Raw genomic sequence first — 4,906 nt, 5'->3', positions numbered from 1 at the left:
CCAACAAGTATGTGAAGAAGGCAAAATCATGAGCCAGATGCGGGCATATCCCGGACCTAACCCAGACCTAACCGGTGTTATCCTCTAAAATATTGATCGAAACCAGGTTTAACTGACTGCTTCAGTTTGTTACCACATTACTACGTGATTCAAACACGAAAAAACCCCAGGATCTGGCCAACAAGTATGTGAAGAAGGCAAAATCATGAGCCAGATGCGGGCATAACCCAGACCTAACCCAGACCTAACCGGTGTTATCCTCTGAAATATTGATCGAAACCAGGTTTAATTGACCGCTTCAGTGTGTTACCACATTACTACGTGTTTCAAACACGGAAAATACCCAGGATCTGGCCAACAAGTTTGCGAAAAAGGCGAAAGTATAAGCCATATGCGCGCAAATCCCAGACCTAACCCAGACCTAACCGGTGTTATCCTCCAAAATATTGATAGAAACCAGGTTTTATTGACTGCTTCAGTTTGTTACCACATTACTACGTGATTCAAACACGAAAAAACCCCAGGATCTGGCCAACAAGTATGCGAAGAAGGCAAAATCATGAGCCAGATGCGGGCATAACCCAGACCTAACCCAGACCTAACCGGTGTTATCCTCTAAAATATTGATCGAAACCAGGTTTAATTGACTGCTTCAGTTTGTTACCACATTACTACGTGATTCAAACACGAAAAAAACCCAGGATCTGGCCAACAAGTATGCGAAGAAGGCAAAATCATGAGCCAGATGCCGGCATATCCCGGACCTAACCCAGACCTAACCGGTGTTATCCTCTAAAATATTGATCGAAACCAGGTTTTATTGACTGCTTCAGTGTATTACCACATTACTACGTGATTCAAACACGGAAAAAACCCAGGATCCGGCCAACAAGTTTGCGAAAAAGGCGAAAGTATAAGCCAGATGCACGCAAATCCTAGACCTAACCCAGACCTAACCGGTGTTATCCTCTAAAATATTGATCGAAAACAGGTTTTATTGACTGCTTCAGTTTGTTACCACATTACTACGTGATTCAAACACGAAAAAACCCCAGGATCTGGCCAAAAAGTATGCGAAGAAGGCAAAATCATGAGCCAGATGCGGGCATATCCCGGACCTAACCCAGACCTAACCGGTGTTATCCTCTAAAATATTGATCGAAACCAGGTTTAATTGACTGCTACTGTGTGTTACCACATTCCTACGTGATTCAAACACGAAAAAAACCCAGGATCTGGCCAACAAGTATGCGAAGATGGCGAAAGTATAAGCCAGATGCGCGCATTTCCCAGACCTAACCCAGACCTAACCGGTGTTATCCTCTGAAATATTGATCGAAACCAGGTTTAATTGACTGCTTCGGTGTGTTACCACATTACTACGTGATTCAAACACGGAAAAAACCCAGGATCTGGCCAACAAGTATGCGATGAAGGCAAAATCATGAGCCAGATGCGGGCATAACCCAGACCTAACCCAGATCTAACCGGTGTTATCCTCTAAAATATTGATCGAAACCAGGTTTAATTGACTGCTTCAGTGTGTTACCACATTACTACGTGATTCAAACACGAAAAAACTCCAGGATCTGGCCAACAAGTATGCGAAGAAGGCAAAATCATGAGCCAGATGCGGGCATAACCCAGACCTAACCCAGACCTAACCGGTGTTATCCTCTAAAATATTGATCGAAACCAGGTTTAATTGACTGCTTCAGTTTGTTACCACATTACTACGTGATTCAAACACGAAAAAAACCCAGGATCTGGCCAACAAGTTTGCGAAAAAGGCGAAAGTATAAGCCAGATGCGCGCAAATCTCAGACCTAACCCAGTCCTAACCGGTGTTATCCTCTAAAATATTGATCAAAGCCAGGATTAATTGACTGCTTCAGTGTGTTACCACATTACTACGTGATTCAAACACAAAAAAACCCCAGGATCTGGCCAACAAGTATGCGAAGAAGGCAAAATCATGAGCCAGATGCGGGCATAACCCAGACCTAACCCAGACCTAACCGGTGTTATCCTCTAAAATATTGATCGAAACCAGGTTTTATTGACTGCTTCAGTGTATTACCACATTACTACGTGATTCAAACACGAAAAAAGCCCAGGATCTGGCCAACAAGTATGCGAAGAAGGCAAAATCATGAGCCAGATGCGGGCATAACCCAGACCTAACCCAGACCTAACCGCTGTTATCCTCTAAAATATTGATCGAAACCAGGTTTAATTGACTGCTTCAGTGTGTTTCCACATTACTACGTGATTCAAACACGAAAAGAACCCAGGATCTGGCCAACAAGGTTGCGAAAAAGGCGAAAGTATAAGCCAGGTGCGCGCATTTCCCAGACCTAACCCAGACCTAACCGGCGTTATCCTCTAAAATATTTATCGAAACCAGGTTTAATTGGCTGCTTCAGTGTGGTACCACATTACTGCGTTATTCAAACCCGAAACAAACCCAGGATCTAGCCAACAAGTATGCGAAAAAGGCGAAAGTATAAGCCAGATGCGCGCATATCCCAGACCTAACCCAGACCTAACCGGTGTTATCCTCTGAAATATTGATCGAAACCAGGTTTAATTGACTGCTTCAGGGTGTTACCACATTACTACGTGTTTCAAACACGGAAAATACCCAGGATCTGGCCAGCAAGTTTGCGAAAAAGGCGAAAGTATAAGCCATATGCGCGCAAATCCCAGACCTAACCCAGACCTAACTGGTGTTATCCTCTAAAATAATGATCGAAACCAGGTTTTATTGGCTGCTTCAGTTTGTTACCACATTACTACGTGATTCAAACACGAAAAAAACCCAGGATCTGGCCAACAAGTATGCGAAGAAGGCAAAATCATGAGCCAGATGCGGGCATAACCCAGACCTAACCCAGACCTAACCGGTGTTATCCTCTAAAATATTCATCGAAACCACGTTTAATTGACTGCTTCAGTTTGTTACCACTTTACTACGTGATTCAAACACGAAAAAAGCCCAGGATCTGGCCAACAAGTTTGCGAAAAAGGCGAAAGTATAAGCCAGATGCGCGCAAATCTCAGACCTAACCCAGACCTAACCGGTGTTATCCTCTAAAATATTGATCGAAAAAAGGATTAATTGACTGCTTCAGTGTGTTACCACATTACTACGTGATTCAAACACGAAAAAAGCCCAGGATCTAGCCAACAAGTATGCGAAGAAGGCAAAATCATGAGCCAGATGCGGGCATAACCCAGACCTAACCCAGACCTAACCGGTGTTATCCTCCAAAATATTGATCGAAACCAGGTTTTATTGACTGCTTCAGTGTATTACCACATTACTACGTGATTCAAACACGAAAAAAGCCCAGGATCTGGCCAACAAGTATGCGAAGAAGGCAAAATCATGAGCCAGATGCGGGCATATCCCGGACCTAACCCAGACCTAACCGGTGTTATCCTCTAAAATATTGACCGAAACCAGGTTTTGTTGACTGCTACAGTTTGTTACCACATTACTACGTGATTCAAACACGAAAAAAATCCAGGATCTGGCCAACAAGTATGCGAAGAAGGCAAAATCATGAGCCAGATGCGGGCATAACCCAGACCTAACCCAGACCTAACCGGTGTTATCCTCCAAAATATTGATCGAAACCAGGTTTTATTGACTGCTTCAGTGTATTACCACATTACTACGTGATTCAAACACGAAAAAAGCCCAGGATCTGGCCAACAAGTATGCGAAGAAGGCAAAATCATGAGCCAGATGCGGGCATAACCCAGACCTAACCCAGACCTAACCGGCGTTATCCTCTAAAATATTGATCGAAATCAGGTTTAAATGACTGCTTCAGTGTGGTACCACATTACTGCGTTATTCAAACCCGAAAAAAACCCAGGATCTAGCCAACAAGTTTACGAAAAAGGCGAAAGTATAAGCCAGATGCGCGCATATCCCAGACCTAACCGGTGTTATCCTCTGAAATATTGATCGAAACCAGGTTTAATTGACTGCTTCAGTGTGTTACCACATTACTACGTGATTCAAACACGGAAAAAACCCAGGATCTGGCCAACAAGTTTGCGAAAAAGGCGAAAGTATAAGCCAGATGCGCGCAAATCTCAGACCTAACCCAGACCTAACCGGTGTCATTCTCTAAAATATTGATCGAAACCAGGTTTTATTGACTGCTTCAGTGTGTTACCACATTACTACGTGATTCAAACACGGAAAAAACCCAGGATCTGGCCAACAAGTTTGCGAAAAAGGCGAAAGTATAAGCCAGATGCGCGCAAATCTCAGACCTAACCCAGACCTAACCGGTGTCATTCTCTAAAATATTGATCGAAACCAGGTTTTATTGACTGCTTCAGTTTGTTACCACATTACTACGTGATTCAAACACGAAAAAACCCCAGGATCTGGCCAACAAGTATGCGAAGAAGGCAAAATCATGAGCCAGATGCGGGCATATCCCGGACCAATCCCAGACCTAACCGGTGTTATCCTCTAAAATATTGATCGAAACCAGGTTTAATTGACTGCTTCAGTGTGTTACCACATTACTACGTGATTCAAACACGAAAAAGCCCCAGGATCTGGCCAACAAGTATGCGAAGAAGGCAAAATCATGAGCCAGATGCGGGCATAACCCAGACCTTACCCAGACCTAACCGGTGTTATCCTCTAAAATATTCATCGAAACCACGTTTAATTGACTGCTTCAGTTTGTTACCACATTACTACGTGATTCAAACACGAAAAAAGCCCAGGATCTGGCCAACAAGTTTGCGAAAAAGGCGAAAGTATAAGCCAGATGCGCGCAAATCTCAGACCTAACCCAGACCTAACCGGTGTTATCCTCTAAAATATTGATCGAAACCAGGATTAATTGACTGCTTCAGTGTGTTACCACAT

The sequence above is a fragment of the Colletes latitarsis genome, unplaced genomic scaffold (assembly GCF_051014445.1).
Source record: "Colletes latitarsis isolate SP2378_abdomen unplaced genomic scaffold, iyColLati1 scaffold0002, whole genome shotgun sequence".
In the NCBI taxonomy this organism is placed as follows: domain Eukaryota; kingdom Metazoa; phylum Arthropoda; class Insecta; order Hymenoptera; family Colletidae; genus Colletes; species Colletes latitarsis.
The sequence above is the reverse complement of the archived record's forward strand: the minus strand, read 5'-3'. Positions refer to the sequence as shown.